We start from the raw sequence: 23,641 nt of genomic DNA, 5'->3' as shown, positions 1-23,641 counted from the left end.
ACTGCTTGGAGAATCAAGAGGAGTGCCACTATGAACAGGAAATTTGGAGTGCCTGGAACTGATTACCAGACACTTTTAGCACCCTGAAAAATATAGCAATGGCTTTACTTACAATTTTTTCCTCTATGTACTTTTGTGAGACCTTATTCTCAGTGTTAAATAATATCAAAACCAACAACAAAAAAAAACAGATTGAGAGATAAAGTTAGTAGCGCTTGCTTGGGCTTGAAATGTACAAAATACCAACCTTCAATTGAAGATTTAGCCAATGAAATTCAGCAACAAAAAATCACTAATAGGCAGGTTAGTTAAAGAATTCCCCCTCCCCCTCACTTATCTTAGTTCACGGCACCTCACACCAGTTAAATAATATCAAGACCAACAAAAGAAACTGACTGACAGACGAACAAAGAAGTCACTAAGCAGGTAAGTTAAATAATTAGTTTTTGGTTTATTAAATACAGTTATATATTACAATTATACATTTTTGTTATTTAAACTATAAATATCATGAAATTACAGTTTTTTTTCTCGAAGTGACACCCCACCCAAGTTATGCTCGTTTTTTTTGGTGAATTTTGACACACCAAGCTCAAAAGATTGCCCATCACTGGCCTAAGGCTTAGTTTTAAGACTATACCTTCCCACTCTAAGTGACTTTGTATCAGAGACTTCCTTGTTTGCATATTGTATTAAAGGTTTTGATTTCTACACTATAAAATGGGGCAGAGGAGCCCATGCTGGAGGAGAGCAGAGAAAGGCCACGTGGGGGAGAGGAGAAGCAGCCAAGATGGCGGAGTGCTGAAGGAGAAGCCAGTTTGTGCAGAATTCGTGCAGAGAGAAGGAGATGGGGAACAGAGGTGAATAAGGCTGGTGAGGTAGAAACTTTGATTCTAGAAAAATCGGATGAGTCAGTGGCTTTGGGAGCCCTGAATGGAAAGGGAAGTGTTTTCCCACTGTGTGTATTTCTTGCAGGCCAGGTACAAGCTAGGATTAAAGCTAATGGCCTACCAGTTTTTGGCTCCATTGTTTCATTACCGTCTGTCCGAATCTAATGTGAACCTGCATGGACCAGGCGGCTGTGATGGTGGCCGTGGCAAGTTTTTTTTTTTTTTTTTTTTTTTAATGTTGACATTGTATTTATTATTAAAAGGGGCTGTGAGGTCTGATATTGTGTAGACCCACTTACACTCTGCACCCATCTGGAAAGAGCAGCCAGTTGACAAGTCCAGTCATGAAGGTAGGACCGAACAACGTATGAAAGGGCAGTGGTGGAAAGCCAACTGAACTTCCACCTGGCTTACCAGGGCAAGTCGTGGGGTTTCGCAGGGCTTCTGTTGTCTTATCTGTGAAATGAGCACCCGAACAGCAGCAGTTCCCCTGAGCAGTCGTGGGAACCAAGTGAGAAGCATAGGATGCACTGGAGCATCCGACATAAACCAGCCCGGTGTCTATCCACAGCCCTGCTCCAGACCTTTTCCTCTCCCCATTAGGCAGCGCGGTTACCCCCTGGCGGACGAGGCGGGAAGCAACAGGTGGTCTCCATGCCCTTCCCTGTTGTGCCCCACGGTGCCCCGCCGCTCTCCCGGGTGTGCCGGGAGCTGGGGTGAGCCTGCTGCCAGGGCAGCTGGGCCCGCGTCTCTGCTGTCAGTGCACTCACAAACCCGGGGGCAATCTGCACGCGGCAAGGCGCCCAGGAGGAGGCGCGGGGCGGGCAGCGGCGGGACTTTTCTGGACTTTCCCTGGTGGGGAGTCTGTTCTCCCCGCCTCCAGCCTCCACCCCAGGCCGGGTGGACGCGAGGGCGGGGCCCCAGCGGAGGCCACAGCCCAGGCGGGGAGCCGCAGCTATTGCTGCGCCAACGCTTGGCCCGAGGCTGCGCTCTCCGCTGGGTAAGGCGTCCCGCGGCCGATCTCCGGCCCTCGGACAGGGGCGGGGGACCCCCAAGGAGACAGAAACCAAAAAAACACCCCTGAGGCTGGTTGTAGGCCCAGTTCTGCTCCAGCAGCTGGGACTAAGCGGACTAGTGCCCGCTTCCAGCCCCTTCACAGACACAGCGCCCCCTTGACCCCGGGCCCGCGGCTCTGCTTTCTTGTCGAACCCGGGTCTGGGGGCTCTGTTTCCTTCTGGGACTGTTGGGTCTTGGGGGCACGGAGGGGTTAGCTCAACTAAGGGCAAAGAGCGCAGAATGCTGACTTGTGTGGGAATTTCTGGCGCCTTCCGCCTGTTGACTGGCACTCAGCACAGCCCGGGGCGCCGTGGGTGCTCAGCCTCTTAGGGTCAGAGGCTGATGCCAGCCCGCCTGCCTAACAGCGGGGGCCACATTTATCCACCGACACAGCGCGGGGGACAGGTGGGCGCGCCCTGAGTGGGCTGCAGCTGCGACCCGCAGAGAATTTAGGGCACGTGCTGAACTGAATAGGCGGAAAGAGGAGAGAAAAAAGGCTCCTCTTGAGGTTTTGCGGCTTCTTTTCTTTCCTGTTTATGTCTCATAATTACAATATAAAACCCCCAACCTAGCTTCTTAAAGACACAGTGAGCGGAGCCTCTGTTTTTGTATGAGCTGCCATCGCTATAATGTGGGGTTCTGACCTATTTTTGTGCCATGTACCCCTTTGGCAGTTCTAGGAAGCCTAAGGACCCCTTAGTACAATGAAAGTTATAAAATAAAAGGCACAGTAATGTAAAGGAAACCAATTCCAAAACAGTTGTCAAATATTAAGAGAATTTATTCTGTAGTAGTATATATGCCTTTAAAAGTAATTTATTAAATAATATCTAGCAGTGGATCTACAGATGCCATAATTTTAAAGTATGTAGTAATGAGCATAAACAATATTTCAAGATATAGGCAACACCTGTAATGTAAGAAAATACCTGTGATTTCCAATGGTGACAAAGTCATAGGTACTGCTAATAATTGCTATGGTTTATTGTCCATATGTAATTGAAAAAAGTGTTACATTTCAGTTAGAGATTAGTGAAAAGTAAAGATGTAAAAAATTTTTGTCCCATCGAAGTTCATGGGTCCCAAGTTAAGATTTCCTGATAGTGGAAAGGGCATTGCCCAGGGAGTTAGGTGACACTGGTTCTGGTCTTGACACTTTCGTTGACTAGCAGTGTGATCTTGGCTTTTGAACTTTGCACCTTTGCTTCTTCACTGCACAGTGGAGGTAATCATATTTTATTATGTATTTGAGGTGCCCAGCACTGCACCTGGCACAGAGGAGTGAAATAAATACCATTTATTAGAACTTGTTTGTCTCCCTCACTGGACTGCAGGCTCATGGCCATCACCGTTGTATCTCCAATCCTTGGTACCTGAAATGCACTCAATAAGTATTTTTTGAATGAATAAGTGGATTGGAGAGGGTTGCTTGTGGCTATATCTCATCGAGGAGAGAGTTGGTGGTTTGAGAAGGAACTGTTTAAAATTTAGGCCTTTTTTTTTTTTTTTTGACTGGCAGAGCTGGAGTGCTTGAAACGTCAATGAGGGCTCATGGGGCTGTGTGTACGAGTCTGTGGACACCTGTGGCTGGTGCCCTGCTTGAGAATCTGAAAGTGGGGGTTCCTCTGCAGAACAGTTTCTCTGCCATGTTGCCTGTGTCCATGCTTGTTGTCGAAGATGTTGTAACATAGGAAGTTCATGTAGGGATGGAGACAGACCCGTGGTGAAACATTTCTGGGCAGAGATGTGCACTTCTCTTTTCTCTTTTCTTTCCACCTTTCCCTGCCCTGCCTTCCACTACCTAACTCAGGAGTCTCAAACTCGTGGCCGGCGGGCCATGTGGCCCGCCGAACAATTTTGTGCGGCTCGTAGACTAATCCACAAAGTTCAAAATATTTTGGATAAAATTAAGTAAGCCTAGGGGCCTACTTGTATTTTTCATTTCTCTAGCATCCTAGCTAGATATTAGCTTAGTTAACAGCAGTTGTGAAGCGAACTACAGTTTCTGGTCGTTTTGTGACACTGAGTAAACTGCATGTATGATTGTGCTTGTTGTACTGATTTTTTTTTGTTTTCAACTGCAGTGAGAAAAGTGTTGCATAACAGTTGCCTTTTGTAGACCTAGTGCGGCCCGCCGAATGGCTGTGATCTTGCTCTGTGGCCCACATGCTGAGTTGAGTTTGAGACCCCTGACCTAACTCTTTGACCCTGATGATTTGGTAAATAGATGTGGCTGTAAATTGCTAAAGGCTACCCACACGAGGCTTGGAGCCAGTTAGTTGCTTTTTAATTTCCAGCCTTAAAAGTCTGTAATCCAACAAATGTGGAAGGTAATAGGAAGAAGTAAGGTAGGTCCAGCTAGCCAGCCCTGTGATTTAAATTGTAAAAGTGATACATTGGGCCAGGAAGATGGGGAGAGAACTTTGTAAAGAACAGGACATTTAGAACACATTGGGGCTATCTATGACTATAACTTTGAGAAGGGCAAATACTGGTGTCATGAACTAATTTTGTCCCCTCAAAACCCATATGTTGAAGTCCTAACCCCCAATACCTTAGAACAGTGGTCCCCAACCCCCGGGCCATGGACCAGTACTGGTCCGTGGGCCATTTGGTACCGGTCCACAGAGAAAGAATAAATAACTTACATTATTTCCATTTTATTTATATTTAAGTCTGAACAATGTTTATTTTTAAAAAACGACCAGATTCCCTCTGTTACATCCGTCTAAGACTCACTCTTGAAGCTTGTCTAGGTCACACGTGATACATTTATCCGTCCCAACCTAAAGGCCGGTCCGTGAAAATATTTTCTGACATTAAACTGGTCTGTGGCCCAAAAAAGGTTGGGGAACACTGCCTTAGAATGTGACTAGAGATAGGGCTTAAAGAGTTAATTTATGTTAAATGAGATCGTAAGGGTGAGGCCTAATCCAATAAGACTGGTGTCTTTATAAGAAGAGGAAGAGACGGCAAGGGCAGGCCTGGTTATAAAACCTTGTCATTCTCTGCTGCAATGAGTCACAGCTCTGATCAATCTGAAGTGTTAGTAGAACAAGTATTCCTATTTGAGTATCTGCTTGTGAACCTCTGTTTCCTCTTTCTGTTCATTTAGAGGGTCACAGAGTTTTAGAAAAGGAAGAGACCTTTGAAGTCATCCAGTCCAATCCTTTATCCATTGATGAAGAAAGCATGCCCCAGAACAGTTAAGGATGGCCCTTACCTGGCACTGCCTGGGATGTGAACCTGGGTCTTCAGATTCCTGACACATCCTCAGACAAAGCTTCACCAGGATGAGGAACTGTGCCCTTTAGTTAGACATAGGGAAGACATGAGCTTAGGAAATCTGGCACAGCTATTACCTAGTTTACACGTCATTCTGTCCTAATTATTAGAGGATTAAGTTTGGCATCTCTTCAGTCATATTTGAACAACAGATGTATAACCTGTAATTAAATAGTCCTTTCTTATTGCGTAAAGACCTCACACTCTGACTTTCAGGGAATAATATGCCTGACTAATTGGCCAATCCCTGTTTATAGTGAAACCCCACCCTTTAGAGTCTTCTTGTATGTGTGAGACTGTGAGTGGGAATCCCAGCACTTCTGAGGCATTGAACAGATTCAGGAGACAAGGCTGATCCCTGCTATGTGACGGGGAGCAAATTAATTCCACATCAGGCCTCTTTCTCCAGTGTGTTGTGTTGTATACTCTGGGGATGGGCTCTCAAAGGCATATGCAGACCTTGAAAGGAAACCTTCAGTATACTTGACTAGAAGCCAACTGTGAATGATGGATTTGAAGGCGAACTAAACTGTGATGATTTATACACTAGAATATGAGTGGTCAAGCTCCCACTGGCTAAAAGCAAGAAAAAAAACAACAAGGCATATAATTCAGTTGAAAATCCAATTGACATTTTTTTTCTGTTTCTGGAGTCACAATGTAAGAATTTTCCTTCTGTAAACATAATTTTTATTTTCTGCTTAGCAAATGTATGTATGGCTTAGTGAAATTGGCCGTGCCTCCACATTACAAGGCTCCTGGTATAAGACTTTCTGACTGTAATATGAGTGTAGGCTAGGACACTTGTTGGAAATTTTTAGCAGCAGAGGGAGCCACTGTTTCATTGCCAAGTCCTCATTAGTAACCCTTAATCAGTGACTCTTTAAAGAAAAGGCCTGTAGTGTGTCCTTAGGGAACTGAAGAACCCCAGTGTGGCGGTAACCCTGAATCATCAGGGAGTTCTGTATGATCGGTTCTGTTTCCTAGATGACTTGTTTCCTGGTCCACTACCAAAGCCTTGCTTCACAGCTTAATATTTAAACGAATATATAATAATATTTAAACAGCTTTGGGGATAGAATTCCAACTTGGCCTTGCAGGACTAAATGAAGTTTGCTTCATTTTCTTTCGTTGTTAACAAAAGAGCAACCCAGTTCCTGAACATACGGCGGTGATAGTGCTGCCATTACTTAATAGGAGGTGTGCCAAGAGGAAGCATGCAGCCCGTGCGATCCTGCGCAGGCCCTTTGTTCAGCATTCAGTTCCTTCTCTCTCACCCTGCTTTGGACCTGTATTGCACTTTGAGTAATCCAATACCGCTGTTTACACCGTCTCTTCATTATATCCACCAGAACAAGGTCATAGTGCACATTCTTCTTTCTTTATCCCCGATGGCTAATTGGTCATGGAATTTCCTGCATGTATTTTATATCCACACCTTCGTCTCTGTTCTCATTGTCTATTCTAAGCCCTCATTGGTGGCTGAATTTCTGAAACAGCCACTTAATGACCCTCCATCTTCTTAGTCTTTCCTGTTACACGGTAGACAGGCTCTTCTTCTTCCTCATGGGCCTGCAGTGCCTGGCATGTTATAAACACTCAGAAATGCCAAACTCAACTGAAATTCTCCAATTCATTCTCTCAGCTTTCCCCAGGAAAATGTCTTCGAAGACATCTGTTTTGTTAAGAACTTCCAAGAACTCTCACTGCCATTAGCAGTGACCACAGCTCATTGTGGGTGCCAAGGCCTACCTAGCAGGTAACGTAAATAAGTGACATCGGCCAAGTGGGGGTGGGTGATGGGATCCTCATTGCAGGATCTAGATGGGCAGTGATTACTCAGCTCTGGCCGAGTGTTGACATGTGAGAATGTGGGCCCATGTTGTCAGAGGGGTAAAAAATCTGGAATTTTTTTGGTGAGATACCCCAAATTTTTAATGTTGGCACTAATTAAAAATTGAACAGTTGAACAAAACACAAGTGGCTACTTTGTGGCCCTAGATGGGATTACAATTATCTGGGATAAAGCCCCCCAACCAAAACTTGGCTTACATATGCCTTTCCAATCTTATTTCTCACTCTTCCCAGGGGTCAGCTACCTTAGGCTGCCTTCCTCCTTGATTACAGTTTTGCAATGCTCATTCGAGGTGGTTTTACTTCCCAAACCTTAAACCTAACTGTTCCAAACTAACCCAGATAGGCCCTTGCCTTCAGTGTCCTGTTTCTGCCCACATAATTCCTCTTTCTTTAGCTGCCTGATGTCAACTGTGACATTTTTCCTCCCAAGAGCCCTTCCTACATCTCATCTAATCATTTTCTTTTTCCTACCTCTGTCTTATCTGAATCTTTATTTGTATTTCTAATGCAAGCACCTAATCACGCCCTTATCACTCACACTTGGCCCCCTGCACTGGTCTCCTAACTGACTTCCAGAACTGGTTTTGTCTCTCCTCCAATTTAATTTGCTTCCTCAGATCAGATTCATTTTCTTAAAGTTGCCCCTCTGTTCTATCACTTCTCCAAACTTTATTTTTTCAGTACGAAGCTTCAGTTCGAGAGCACAACCCTTTATCATCAGGCTATGATATGTCAACTCCTCACAACTACAGTCAAATCTAGTTGGACTTCCATTTCCTACACATTCTCTGGGCCTTCCCACCTTATCAGCAAGGATTTCTGGGAAATACTTGGCACACTCAAAGATGTTATTAAGAAATGTTTAACAGAATAACTATTTACAAAGGTGTGGGCAAGGTTAAGGGGAACCAAGATCGGTGAAGCAATTGTATTGCTTTGGGGCCTCTAATCTACTAGTGCGTCCCACTGGGTTGAGCCCAACAGGAAGCCAGAGGATAAGGGATGATGATACTCACCATACAGGTCAGCTCTCAGGGCTCAGATTGGGCAGAGAAGGCTGGAGAGAGATATCGAGGGCAGTCACCATCTCTCTGGTTCACTTACTTACGTTTTTTCCTTCTCTTGGCATATCTTCCCATAGCATTTCCACTGTCAAGATGCTGCCAGTCTTTTACCTCCTGCTCAGATTGTTTCACCAAGTGTTCAGTGATTATTCCTCCTCTTGTCAAAACACCTAAGGTGTTTAGCTCATATTGATTACATTGAGCTTTGCTTCTGCTAGTTAAATCTAGGCTAGAGTATCAACCCAGATTTTTGGAAGCCAACCCCAGCTTTTCTTCCATGGCACCCTAGTTTTTTTTTTTGCAACTTCTTGAGGATGTTGCCAGAGAGATCAGTGCTACAGTCTTGCCAGACTGCAAAGGTTTTCTGTCTAGACCACCCCAGGGAATGACAAGAAAGGCCCAGATACTCTACACATGGCAGTGGGGATAGGTGGAACCAGAGTCTAGAACCAGTGTCTGACACCACCAACAGGTTTCAATCTTGTGGGAAAATAAATGCATCAGAGTGCCAACAAATAACTGAGTGACCACAGGAAAGTTCTAAGAAGGGCAAGATAGGTAATAAGACTTGTAGAATCAACCTGAGCTGGAGGAACGAGAGAAGCTGGGACTTAGGTTAGACTTTGGGCCATGGCTAAGATAGGGATCAAAAAAGGGCATCTCAGGAGGGTATAATAGTGGGGGGATGAGGCACGAACATATATTCCATTACACTAGAACGTAAGCTTTGTCAGGTCACAGGCCTGCTGTGACAAGTTCAGTGTGTCTCCCCTCTCCCCCAGGACCTAGCACAGCATCTGACACACGAATGATCTCAGTTAATTGTTTTTGTAAAGGCTGCTCTAACAAAGTACTACAGACTGGGTGGCTTATAAGCAACAGAATTTATTTCTCACAGTTCTGGTGGCTGGGAAGTCCAAGATCAAGATGCCTGCATGGTGGTTGGTTAAGGGTCTTCTTCCCAATGCCTTTCCCCTGTGTCCTCAAATAGTAGGAGGGACTTAGGATCTGTCTGGGCACTCATCCCATTCACGAGGGCTCCATCCTCATGACCTAATCACCTCCCAAAGGCCCTACTTACTAATACCATCACCTTTGGGGGTTAGGATTTTAACATATGAATTTTGGGAGGACACAAACTTTCAGTCCATAGAATGAATTAATGGATTGATAAGGAATTATTCAGTACTTTTACATGTCAAATGTGGACACATGAATGGAGGTAGAACTTAATTTATTAAAAAAAACAACTATTGAGTGTGGAGGAGAAAACAGCACTGGGATACATCTCTATTCAAGCTGGGAAGACAGATGCACACATATCTAACTCAACTGAATCGCTTCTATTCACCCTCTCAACTTTCCCTAGGGTGTTTTCAAAGACATCTGTTTCCTTAAAAACTTCCAAGGACGCTCACTGCTATCAGCAGGGACCACAAGCTGAACATGGGTTCCAGGGCCGAGCGGGTGATGTAAATAAGTGACATAGGCCAAATAGGGCTGCGTTGGAGCAGGGTCCTTAACATTCTGGTATTTAAGTAATGGTAGACCTTCTAACATTAAAACAACTTTCCCTGAAATTTTGCTCACCTTATTCTTGAACTCCAATATCAGTAGCTGAGAAGCTCTGCTGTTCTTCCCTGAGCACCTAAAGCTAAAAGACTGGGAATGGGACCAGGACTGGGATGGGGAAATTTCTAGTTATCAGCATGAGTCCTTGTATGTAGTAGATACTCAATGAATACTTGTGGAAACAATCTGAGATACAGCAGAATTGTGACCATGCAGGTTTCATGTAACTCTGTACTTTACATAATGATATACATACATACACCTTTAGCATAGCTAAATGCAATTTAATTTGTATGTGTATGGAATAAATCTGTAAATAAAAATGTAGATCATGTTTCCTGATATTTGGTTCTGCAAATTTAGCCACTGTTTGATGGAGACAAGTTCAATGTAGGTATAAACCTGAATTAACACATATATTCATATCCTGTAGAAGATTCTCACACACCTTTCTGAGCCCTCTGGTTGGTGACAATTGCCCTTTATCAAGGTTAAAGGATAAAGAGTTCTGAGATCTATCCTTGGTGGAGAAGCTAGCTGAAGCATCAATACAGCAGATGACAGAGTGTGATAAAGAAAGGCCAGGTGCCGTATTCTTCCAGAGAAATTGTTTCTTTTTCTTGTTTAGGTGAGAGGAGGGGAGATAGTGAGGCAGACTCCTGCATGCGCCTCAACTGGGATCCACCTGGCAACCCCATTTGGGGCTGATGCTCGAGTACGAGCTATCTTTAGCACCTGGGTCCATACTGGAACCAATTGAGCTACTGGTTATGGGAGGAGAAGAGAGAAAGAAGTGGGAGGGGAGAAGCAGATGGTTGCTTCTCCTGAGTGCCCTGACCTGGGAATTGAACCTGGGACAGTCACAGGACAGGCCAACACTCTATCCACTGAGCCACTGGCCAGGGCCCAGAGTAATTATTTCATTAAAGAATTATACTGTAGCTATGTTATTTAGTTGAAAGAATATGGCCCACTCACAGACATAATTGTAACACTCTATAGTAATATGTAATTAAGTTGCTTTTAAAATGCCACCTGACAGTTTAGTGGATATGTAAGAAGAGGAGCAGAGCAAAAATCTGTTAAACTTGTAAAATCTTCCATCTGAACAGTCAGCGAATGCCTCGTAAGGTAGATATATGGCAATGTAGCTGGGATTGGTTTTGATCAGGTCTGGTGAGGCCAACACACTGGGAGGCAGCTGCCCTAAAGGAAGATGTTTCTCCTCACAGCTACCTGGTGCAGGAGGCACGCAGCACCATGTAGGACCAAATGGGGAAATACCCAGGTTGGTCAGGAGGCAGAAAATGTGAAAGCATGGGCAAAAACCTAGATGTGGTTTTGGTGAGGCAGGGGGAACTGGCTGACCAGGTTTGGTATTGGCTAGTTTGAATAATTTTTGTGGGCTCTGGGGTGGGGGTGGGGCTGCCCCCTTGCCTGATGTCTGGTCCTGGGATGACTAGGGCAGAGGAATTGCCTTCTGGACTGTGAAAGCCAGATGGAGGAGGTGGTTCATGTATGGGCTCTGGGTTGGTTGGTATCGCATCAAAGATGTACTCCTGCCTGACCAGGCGGTGGTGCAGGGGATAGAGTGTCGGACGGGGATGCAGAAGACCCAGGTTCAAGACTCTGAGGTGAGCGCAGGCTCATCTGGTTTGAGCAAAGCTCACCAGCTTGAGCCCAAGGTCGCTGGCTCAAGCAAGGAGTCACTCAATCTGCTGTAGCCCCCCAGTCAAGGCACATATGAGAAAACAATCAATGAACAACTAAGGTGTCGCAACGTAGAATTGATGCTTCCCACCTATCTCTTCCTGTCTGTCTGTTCCTATCTGTCCCTTTCTCTGACTCTGTCACCAAAAAAATAAGATGTACTCCCAAGTGGTTTAATGTCTTTAGGAGTTAGCTAGTCCTGGGAGGGACAGTTTTTTTTTTAACTTCTATTTTTAAGAAAAATGTCTTTTTTAATTTATTGAGGTGACATTGGTTACTAAGATTATATAAGAAGTTTAAAGTGTACAATTCTATAATACATCATCTGTATATCGCATTGTGTGTTTACAATCCGAAGTCAGAGCTCCTTCCATCATCATGTATTTGATCCCCTTTACCCTTTATTATCCCCTCCTCATTCCCTCTGTCTGTATCTATGAGTTTTTCTTTGTTTTGTTCATTTGTTTCTTTTAGTTTTATATCCCACATATGAGTGAAATCATATGGATCTTGACTTTTTCTGTTTGTTTTATATAACTTATCATGATATTCTCAAGATCCGTCCATGTCACAAAAGTCAGTATTTCACCTTTTCTTATGGTTGAGTAGTGCTTCATTGTATATATGTACCACATCTTAGTTATCCAATTATCTGTCGAAGGACACTCAGTTGTTTCCATGTCTTGGTCACTGTGAATAATGCTACAATGAACATCTTTGAGAATAAGTGTTTTCAAATTTTTTTGGTAGATACCCAGAAGAGGGGTTGCTGGGTCATATGGTAACTCTATTCTTAATTTTTTGAGGAACCTCCATACTCTTTTTCCACAGTGGCTGTACTAGTTTACATTCCCACCAGCAGTGAATGAGAGTTACTTTTCTCCACAGCCTCTCCAGCACTTGTTTTTACCAGTCTTATTCATAATAGCCATTCTAACAGGCATGAAGGGGTATTTTATTGTAGTTTTGATTTGTATGGGAGGGCAAGTTTTTTTAGGACAAACAAAGCCTCACAATGTCAATCTTAAAATACAGAAAATTAAAAACTAAAAATGTTTGTGTAATCCATTGCCATTAATAAGTGCTACAAATATGACTGCATATTTTACATGCATGTCCTTTAGACTAAGATGAGATCACATTAAGGAACTATAGCATTTATGGGGCAATATTTGGCATTTTCTTGGCACTCAAAACTGAAAGTGATATGAAGTGGTCATAGTAACACTTTCTTTCCTAGATTTTTCCAGATTTGGACCTGTCCTTTTATAGCTTAAGTCAGAGGGTGTAGAGCAGGGGTCCCCAAACTTTTTATACAGGGGACCAGTTCGCTGTCCCTCAGACCGTTGGAGGGCCGGACTATAAAAAAACTATGAACAAATCCCTATGCATACTGCACATATCGTATTTTAAAGTAAAAAAACCAAAACGGGAACAAATACAATATTTAAAATAAAGAACAAGTAAATTTAAATCAACAAACTGACCAGTATTTCAATGGGAACTATGGGCCTGCTTTTGGCTAATGAGATGGTCAATGTGCTCCTCTCACTGACCACCAATGAAAGAAGTGCCTCTTCCGGAAGTGCAGCGGGGGCTGGATAAATGGCCTCAGGGGGCTGCATGCGGCCCGCGGGCCATAGTTTGGGGACCCCTGGTGTAGAGGTTAATTTTCTATGTCAATTGATTGGGCTCCGTGTGCCCAGATATTTGGTCAGACAGTATTCTGGGCGTGTCTTTAGGGTGTTTCTGGAGGACTTGGTAGCCTGCAAGCAGATTGCCTGCCCCACTGTGGGTAACTTTATCCAATCAGTTGAAGGTCTGAATGGAACAAAAAGACTGATCCTCCCACGAATTCTTCCTGCTTGACTGCCTAGAGCTGGGACATCAGTTTTCTCCCGCCTTCTCACTTGAACTCACATATCAGCTCTTCCAGGGACTTGAGCCTGCTGACCTTTGGACTAAAACTATACCATTGGTTCTACTGGGGTTCCGTCTTGCTGACTGCTGGCTTGAGACTTGTAGCCTTCATAATTGTGTGAGTCAGTTTTCAGGAGTGTCCTCCATATCATAGGGAAAGCATTGATGTTTACTTTGGTTCCCTGCCTCTCTCTTTCATCCCCTCCAGCTGAATCCTAGTTTTGTCTTTTGTTGGCTGTGTGGCCTTGAGGATGTAACCAGTCTCCTACAGCCTGACTTTTCTTCAGTTGTAAAATGGGGTTGATCCTTTAACCTCGAGCACCTAGCACAGCACTGGACACATAGGTGGAGGGCTGTAACGAGCCAGTTTTATAAGAGGAATTAGGACCTACTTTCAGATTGTCCAGAGTAGCCATGTTATTCTGGGAAGGGGTGGGAGGGGGATTGGCAAAATGTGGGGCCAGTAGAAGGAAGGACCTGCTAGTTCAGCTGGTCCCAGAGGGGTGGGCAAGTGCTCTAGAGCAGTGGTCTCCAACCCCTGGGCCGCGGACCGGTACCAGTCCATGGGCCATTTGGTACCGGTCCGCAGAGAAAGAATAAATAACTTACATTATTTTCGTTTTCTTTATATTTAAGTCTGAACAATATTTTATTTTTAAAAAATGACCAGATTCCCTCTGTACATCCAGCTAAGACTCACTCTTGATGCTTGTCTTGTAAGTTTGACAATTATATTTAAAAATACCACAGTGTTTACGCTGGTCGCATAATTTTATTTTGTGCATTTATCCGTCCTACCCTAAAGGCCGGTCCATGAAAATATTTTCTGACATTAAACTGGTCCGTGGCCCAAAAAAAGGTTGGGAACCACTGCTCTAGAGGAGTGCCTATAAGCACCAGATGTGGATTTACTCAGAAGCAAAGGAAGTTTCTTTCAGGGTCTCCCTCTTGCACAGGTAGGTCCCGTGGGTATAGGAAGTTCTGACATGTTCCAGGAAGGGAGAGGTGCCCAGGTTGTAACCAGGAAGCATTTCTATGCTTGTATTTCTGATACATTTCCTAAAAGAGATCTCAGAAGAAAGAGTCCTGAATCCCTAAGGATTTAGATATTTACTGTGATTTATTTTCTCATTCAAAATTAATATTAACTATTATATCTAATTTTGTATTTATATTTTTGAGTCCCTAAATTACACTGGCTTTCAACTTGGATCTGCCCAGTGGTGGGATTCAAATAATTTAATAACTGGTTCTCTGCCCTAATGACCGTTTTAAGTATAAAAAAATGATATGCTGAAAGGTAGTTTATTATTTCATGCATTTAATACTTAAGAACAATAAAAGAGGAACACAAAACTAGATTATGATATGAGTGTTAAAATATTAATGAAAAATATTAAATAATACCTGACAAAAACAATAAAACTGTTATTTAAGATATTCCATATTGCTTTTTGATTGGCATCCTCAGTTGGAATTTTTTTCATCTATGGATGGAATAAACATTACTATGGGCACTTAAAATATGCTGTTGTGCAAATGAACATTAAAAAAGAATAAGAAAAAAAAGAAAAAAAAAGAATAAGGAATGTAAATTTGTGACCTCCACATTGGGTGGCTGCCCAGGTGCCCACCTTAGAGAGAACCCTGATCACAAGTGCCATTTTAACAGCCAGTTCGCTGAACTCAACAAAATATTAGCTATGGGTTCTGCCAAATTGGTGTGAACTGGCTGAATCCCACCACTGGATCTGCCCCTGCCTAGAGGCCTGCCCCCTGGGAGATGGCGAGTGGGGCTACTGGGTATAGCAGACTTTTCTGTCCTGCTTGGCCAAGCAAAGAGGCCGTTGGGAGATCAGGAGCTGGGAGAAGGTCCCCATTGGGAGCTTCTTCACCTCTAAATTGCTAGCTCTTGCTAATGCCTGCATTGCTGCTCCAAAGGGCATTCAGACTGCTGGCCCATTGTGTTACTATGGGAAGATCACTTTTCCTCTTTAAGCCTCAGTTTCACCATGTGTGAGGTGGTATCAATACTCCACTGTGGGCTCAGGTGTGCACTCTGTGAATTGTGAAGCTCTATGCACATGGGAGGGAAGTCTCTATAATTGTGTTGCTATTACTTGTATCTCTATTATCTTGCTATTGAAATATTCCCAGACCTTAACATTTCAGTGACTAAAGAACAAAACCAGTGTCCACTCTGATGGTTTTCCAAAAAAAAAAAAAATTATTGATTCATTTCAGAGAGAGAGGAAAGGAGAGGAACATCAATTTATTGTTCCACTTACTTATACAATCATTGTTTGATTCTTGTATGTTCCCTGACCAGGGATCGAACCCATCACCTTGGTGTATCAGGATGACTCTAACCAACTGAGCTATGTGGCACGAGCTGACACAGTTTTTTTATTTTTGTTTTTTGCTCCTTTCTCTCTCTCTCTCTCTCTCTCTCTCTCTCTCTCTCTCTTTCTCTTTCAAACTTTTTATTGTGGAAACTTTCCAGTATATACAAAAATTGACAGACTACCAAAATGAATGCCTATATATGTCAGTGGGCTTCAAATTATTATCGACTCAAGGCCAGTTTTGTGTCATCTACACTCCCACCAACTTTCACATTCTGTAATATTTTTAGGCAAATTCCAAATCATTCTGTTACCAGGCCATGTCCGTACCGGGCACTGGCCCTCCCCATGCACGGTCCAGGACCTTTCGCATGTTAGGTGACCTCCAGCTTCTTGATTCGCCCAAGAAAGATTTCAAGGATGAATCTGAGAACAAAACACGTTTCATTCATGTAGAGAAAAAGAAAGAGGCCAGGGCACAGGGGCCACTGTGAAAGAAGCTAAAAGTACGAGTCTGAGTGGATGTGGGCCAACTCTGGAGTGAGTTGTGCACATGGGCAGTCTGAGGCGTGGGGGGAGTTGTTTTCTGGTTAGTTTCACCTCTATCTTGGGTTAGTCTGGCTCTGGTTTTTTTTTCCCCCTTTCTGACTAAGGTGATTTAAATGAGTAATTTTCAATCTTTTTACATTTGGAATCCGGTGAAAATAGGAGAATTATTTTGGGGACTGCTAAGGCAGAAATCACCTGAGCATAAGCCAATTTGACTAAGATCATTGGGTCTCTAATCTTCATACAACGTCGGGGTAGTTAACTCTTGCAGACCAGCATAAAATTTTTGGCCGACTAGTGGTTGAAAAACCCTGATTTTAACCACTTGGTCTTAGATATCTTTGGTGAGGGAGGATAGGCTTAAACCACCTGCTCTTAGGCATCGTTGGTTACGGAGGATAGATTCTAGTGATTTATCAGTTGGCTGTAAGTAGCTCAGCCATTCATTTGTGCAGCTTTTTGTCTCAGTGTACTCATCCCACTTGTCACAGAATTTTCCTAGTTTCTTACTAACCTGCTTCAATTTCAACTCTAAGAATTCCAGCATGTATTCAAAAAGTTAGATCAATACATTCATTGTACCTCACCCCCCACAAAGAAACCCAAGATTTTCTTCTTTTCAATTAGCTCAAATTTAATACCATACTACCTCCCACCCCACTGCCAGGGGCTTCATCAAGCTACTTTTAATTTAATGGAAATAAAAATCAGCTGGTAGGCATTTTGTTGTAATTATCTCTGGGGTCTAATCTTATGAGATGATTTTGAAATCAACTCTGCTGCTTTAATGAGTAATGTGACCTTAGGTAACTTCTCTAACCTTATACTAATTCTCCATTTTGTCATTTGTAAAATGAAGATACTAACACTTCGTTATTAGCTATTATTATTATGACAGTTTCTCCCTGCTTTTTTCTACAGATCCTCTCCTCTGGCAGGGGTCTCAAACTCGGGCCCGCGGGCCGCATGCGGCCCGCCCACCAATTTTGTGCGGCCCGCAGACTGGCCCGCAGACTAATCCACGAAGTTTGATTAGTCTGCGGGCCGCGAGTTTGAGACCCCTGCGAGTCTGGAGGTAGTTTGGTTGAGAGCTATAACTGATGATAGCTTTAAGGCTGATTTAATTAAAGAGGCCTGGGAAGCCAAGGGGAGGGACTGGAGGAAGAGGAGGAGCTTTGTAGGAGTCTCACCTGGGCACTAGGTGAAAGCCCCGCCCATGCTGTGTAGGTAGGCTCACTCCTGTCTCAGAGACTGGGACCCACAGGGAAGCAGACCATCAGGAATTAACAGCTCAAAGTGAGCTTGGTCCAGGGAAGCCAGTGGCAGGGAGGTTGGGTGGGAGGAACAGGATGGCAGGGATGGGGAGGCTGTTCATTGGTTGTTTTCCTTTTTGATTTTGGAAGTTTTCTATACAAGTGATATGTTAAAGGTTGGCTTGTGGCTATTGAAACCCAGAGCAAAGAGGGCCTAGCTTGGGGTAGGACTAAGATGAAACGATTGCGTATCACTCTTTCCTCAAGAGCAAAATAGCTGAAAGGTTGACTACTTACTTGCTGATGGAGCTTTCATTAAGAATGCTCTGAATAATCCTTGCTTAGAGGCCAGCTCTGTTTGAATTAAGGAAGCCAGGTATCTAGCTGACACCCAGTGGGTAGTATGTAACATGATTTAAGATTAGGGAGCCTCTAATATACATATTGGCAAGAATGTGGACAAAAGGGAACCCTTTTCACTGTTGGTGGGAGTGTAAATTGGAGTAGCCACTATAGAAAACAGTGTAGAGATGCCTCAAAAAAATTAAAAATAGAATTACCATATGACCCAGCAGTCCCACTTCTGGGTATATATCCAGAGAAGATAAAATAGCTATCTCAAAGAGATATCTGCGCTCCCATATTTACTGCAGTATTGCTCACAACAGCCAAGATATGGAAGCAACTTAAGTGTCCATCCACAGTGTGTATATATATACACACACACACAATAGAATATTATTCAGCCTTTAAAAGGAAGGAAATCTTGTCATTTGTGACAACATGGATGAACCTAGAGTATTCTGCTAAGTGAAATAAGTCAGACAGAGAAAGACAAACACTGCATGATGTCATATGTCGAATCTTAAAAAGCTCAACTTTTTGAAGCAGAGAGTAGGATGATGGTTACCAGGGCTAAGTGGTGGGGGAAATGGGGAGATGTTGGTCAAAGGGTACAAAGTTTCAGATACTCAGGATAAATAATTTCTGGAGATCTAACATATGGCATAGTCACTTTGGTTAAGAGTACTGTATTATGTACTTGAAGTTTGCTAGGAGAGTAAATCTTAATTGTTTTTACCAAAACAAAAACAACAACAAAAACAAAAGCTATGTGAGGTGATAGATATGTAATTAGCTTGATTGTAGTAAACATTTCAGAATATATATGTATATCAAAACATCATGTTATACATAGTAAATAAATAGTTTATATTATATACACCTCAATAAAGCTGGAAAAAATAAAATAATTGCAAATAAATAAATGAACTTGGTGTAACAGCTGGGGAAAAACGATCAGGGAGCCTTTGACCCAGGGGCAGTCCCGACTGTGGAAATCTGTGGAGTCCCAAAGACTGGCCTGGTCTGGGGCCTGGAGCCATTGGCCAGTGATGCAAGCTGGAGATACCCAGGAGGCTGTGTTATCTTTCAATCAGGAATTTTACTTCTCTAGTTAGACTACAGTTAGAGCAAAGTATTTATTTTGATCCTTTGAAGGGGCACTCAATTGATTTAGGAGTAATTGAGGAATTTTTATCTAACTTAAAAACATGACATTATTTAATTGTAAAATGTATGTGCCACTTGTTAAATGAAATTTACATTTGTCTTATTTATTGATTTTTAAAAGGAGTGTGTGTATATTTCACTCTGTAAGAATGTAGAGATAAAGTGGCTGCATTCTTTTCTATCGTTGGCAGTTAATTCTTATTTCTTAACCTAACAAGATATCTCAAGCTACCTTCTAGGGAGACTAAGAAGTCATATTAGTCATATGCTCCTTCATTATTTTTGTTGACAGGTTTTCTATTTCTTTTCTGCTGACTTCAGGATCCAGTTTGGCCTTTCTTATCTTTTCTGTTTTTGACTTCTGGTTAAGATTGTGTGACTGTTTCCTTCAGTTACCTTTTTTTTTTTTTTTTGGTTGTCACTGTAGACCTGGTTTAGGTCAATAATAGAACTTCCTATTGGTTTCTGAGTGATGTTTTCAGACACCATTTCTGACACCAAATGTATGGTTTCTTTCTACATCAACCAGTTCTCAGACATCAACTTTGTGTCAAACAATTCAATTCAATTCTGATGTTAACTCCCAGAGTTATCTCAGACCCCACAGATTAAGAACTCAGTCCCACAAGACTGCCCTGATTACAGGTGCCAGCTTCAAATGGAGTCTGAGGTGACCCACACTTCTGCTTGGCTTACTATAAATTTAGGGGTTTCGAGGATCCCCTCCCCCCCCTCCAGATTTAATGAGTTGCTAGAAGGACACATGGAACTCAGGAAAACAGTTAACTAATGAACCAGTTTCTTATAAAGAATGAAACTCTGGAATGGTCAAATGGAAGAACTGCATAGAAAAGGTTTGAGGTTGGGGTGGTATAGAGAGCTCCAGAGGTGTTTGATGCCACCCACCCGCTCTGCACATCAGTGTGTTCACCACCCTGGAAGCTCTCAGAATCTGGTGATTCAGGAGTTTTCATAGCATTCAATCTCCAGCCTGCCTCTCCTGGCAGAGGCTGGGAGTGGGGTGGAAAGTTCCAACTTTCTAATTACCAGTTTGGTCTTTCTGGTGATCAGCCCCCCATCCTGAAGCTATCTAGGGATCTCACCTTGAGATACCTCATTAGCATAAACTCAATTATGGTCAAAAGGAGCTCATTATTATTATTATTTGTTATTGACTAATAAGTCACTCTTTTCACTCAGGACATTCCAAGATTTGAGGAGCTTCGTGTCAGAACTAAGGACAAAGACCAAAAAATGTATGTATATATATTTATTATAGTACCATTCCAAAGTGGGATATTAAGTAATTGTGATTAAGCATTATTGCCCTGCACTGTGTGCAGTTTCCGATACAGTATTGTGCCCCACCTTCTCCACAAATAGCATTAGATTGTGGTTCTGGCTTTTCTGATCTGGAAGTTTAGATGGCTTTGTATCGTTAGAATGAGAGAGTCATTGAGATTTTCAGGAGTTTCGAAACTTGGAACATTTCCTCTCACACTTTTTGTTTTGTTTTTGGAATTGTTTATACTTTACAAATGAACTTTGACTGCAAAGGCCAAGATTCTGCTTGACAGTTATAACTAGTGAAGGTGATAAAATTGGTTCAGAAGGACCTTGTATTTGTAAATAGTGATTCCAGAAACAGGTCATGGGTAACTGCTGAAATAAAACAGAACTTCTTGGCTGAATGAAGGAAGTATTTGTGTAAGTGTGTCATCTTTTAAGAGATGAATTGTGGGGTGTTGGGCTGCAAGGGAATTGGAGATTAAATAACCTCACATGGAGTGGCTGAAAACTGAAACTTAGCCAGGCCACCTTCTACATCATTATCTGTTTTTAAAAAACTCTTTCAGTGGGGTTAATATATAGTGTCAGGACCATGAGAAAATGGTTTTCCTTTTCTGGGAAGTGAGGAGTTTTGCTGTGATTCTGTCATTCTGTGGACATTTTAGAAAGGCAAGGTGTGATGACTTTCTATTCACCGTAAAATATCTTTTTCCTTCCCTACCAAATAGTGGCATCCAAATTGGTTATTTCCCCTACTCTTCAATCATAAAAAAGAAAAATCAAATGGAATGATTTTTTAGAATTTAATACAGTGGAGTTCATGAAAGAAAACTTGATCCTGACCAGTTGGTGGCACAGTGGATAGAGCGTCAGACTGGGATGGAGAGGACCCAGGTTCAAAACCTTGAGGTCACTGGCTTGAGTGCAGGCTCACCAACTTCAGCACAGGCTCACCAACTTGAGTGCAGGGTTGCTGGCTTGAGCATGGGATCATAGACATGACCCCATGGTCGCTGGCTTGAACCCAGAATCACTGGCTTGAAGTTCAAGGTTGCTGCCTTGAGCAAGGAGTCACTCACTCTGCTGTAGCCCCCCAGTCAAAGCACATATGAGAAAGCAATCAATGAACAACTAAGGTGCTGCAAAGAAAAATTGATGCTTCTCATCTCTCTCCCTGCCTGCCTGTCTGTCCCTATTTGCCCCTCTCTCTTTTTCTCTGTCATACACATACACACACACACACACACACACAATAAATAAAGAAAACTTGAGAAAATGCATATAAAGAGAAAGAAAACATGATTTATAGTTATATCAAAACATTGCTAATATTATATTTAGGTGTCAGTACCATGAAAAATGGTTTCTCTTTTCTGGTAAGTGTGGGAGATATATCTTCTTTTTTCTTTTTCATTTTATGTTGTCACATTAACATTGTTTTGTTGTTGATGATAAAGATCACAGAAATAATAGAGTGTAGTGATTTTAAGAAGGGACTGGCTGGCACCAGAGTGCCTGGGTTCAGATCACTCTCTACTAGTTCTAGACTGTATGACCTTAAGGGAGTCATTTAACCTCTCCCTGCCTCAGTTTTATCATCTGAAAAATGGGGACAATAATGTCAGTCAACTTACAAGTTAAGTACTTATATAAAGGACTTAATATATGTTATTATCATCAAAATATTTTATCTTGAGAATATCATGCTAAGAGAAATAAGTCAGTCAGAAAAATCTCAGAATGATATGCTTTCACTTATATGTGGGATATAAAACTGAAACCCATAGACATAGACAATAGTATGGTGGTTACCAGAAGGAAGAGGGCAGGGAAATCAGTAAAGGGTCAAGGGGCCAAATAGAGTGATGGAAGATGATTTGACTTTGGGTGGTGGGCACACAATGCAAGATACAGATCATGTGTCATAGAAATGTACACTTGACGGCCTAGCGTGTGGAGGACCCGGGTTTGATTCCCGGCCAGGGCACACAGGAGAAGCGCCCATTTGCTTCTCCACCCCCTCTCCTCCTTCCTCTCTGTCTCTCTCTTCCCCTCCCGCAGCCAAGGCTCCATTGGAGCAAAAGATGGCCCGGGCGCTGGGGATGGCTCTGTGGCCTCTGCCTCAGGCGCTAGAGTGGCTCTGGTCGCAACATGGCGACGCCCAGGATGGGCAGAGGGTCACCCCATGGTGGGCGTGCCGGGTGGATCCCGGTCGGGTGCATGCGGGAGTCTGTCTGACTGTCTCTCCCTGTTTCCAGCTTCAGAAAAATGCAAAAAAAAAAAAAAAAAAAAGAAAGAAATGTACACTTGAAACCTGTATAATGTTATTAACGAGTGTCACTCCAATAAATTTAATAAAAAAGGGAAAATATTTGATCATTACAACATTCATATATTTATATAGTAGAAATTTCATAAAATACAGTAAAGCAGAAGAATCAGTCACCCGTTATTCTAAAACTCGGAGAAAACCACTCACCCAGTGTTAACATTTTGCTATAATTTTTTAGTGCAATTTCTCTTACATAGTTGAGCTCATATTGTATTTCTGGTTTGTATACTGATCATAATATAAGCATTGTATATGCTTTTTGTAAACATAACTTGGAAGAACTTTTATATAGTTTTTTATATAGTCTTCATATAATCATCTTGTGTAACCGTATTTTACTTAACTTTTCTTTGCTGTCCCTACCCGACCCCCTCCCCCATATTAAATTGAAGCAATCATAAATTAACCTTGGTTGAAACAGTCTGATACCTGAACTTTCCCTGGCCAGTGTGTTCTTTTTTTACTGTGATTGGACATCATCAGATCCAGCCCAAAAACCAGTTAACTGAGGGTTGACCCTTTATTATGAATGAATATGTTAGATACTTCTTTGTAAAAGTTTGTCTTCTTCAATATGAGAGGTTATTTCCTTGGACCAGAGTCCAGAAATGGAAATACAGGGTCAAAGGATGATAAGTGTTGTTTTCTAGAGGGCCATGCCAGTTTTAAACTTGCAACATCAGTGTTATGAACCTGCCTCACTTCCTGTGGGCCCCCAGATGGTTGGGTGGTTTCTCAGGTCTGAGATACTGAGGAAGTTGTCAGGGTGCCAAAGCACTGGAGTAACATTCATCCTGATCAAAGTCAGCACTCTGGCTCCTCCTTTCCGCTTCCTGTCATTTCTCCCTCCTCCAGGGCCTTGCCTTCTTCCTTTCAGAGCCCTTTCCCCCTCTCAGCGTTCTCTCATCCCCTCGTGTGGCTTTCCTCTTCTCCAGTGTTGGGGGAAAATGATACAATTAGATTGTACCCATTAAGAAGTTAGTGACCTGAGCAGTTAGGCGTGTTA

At 42.7% G+C, this 23,641-nt stretch overlaps 1 protein-coding gene across 2 annotated transcripts in view; it reads left to right on the top strand.

Annotated features, from left to right (window-relative positions):
• The first annotated feature begins 1,818 nt into the window (after positions 1 to 1,818).
• The window catches only part of SQOR (sulfide quinone oxidoreductase), a 56,367-nt gene continuing 34,544 nt past the window's right edge, over positions 1,819 to 23,641 (top strand). Inside the window, exons 1-2 of one of the 2 annotated variants that reach the window (XM_066276848.1) lie at positions 1,829 to 1,890; positions 20,214 to 20,269. The gene's annotated coding sequence lies outside the window, so the exon portion shown is untranslated. Of the gene's footprint in view, positions 1,891 to 20,213; positions 20,270 to 23,641 lie in introns of both variants that reach the window. The other variant, XM_066276849.1, reaches the window with a different exon arrangement.

This window comes from Saccopteryx bilineata, chromosome 4, assembly GCF_036850765.1.
Source record: "Saccopteryx bilineata isolate mSacBil1 chromosome 4, mSacBil1_pri_phased_curated, whole genome shotgun sequence".
NCBI lineage: Eukaryota > Metazoa > Chordata > Mammalia > Chiroptera > Emballonuridae > Saccopteryx > Saccopteryx bilineata.
Note: the sequence above shows the minus strand (reverse complement) of the source record. Positions and strands in the feature narration are given on the sequence as shown.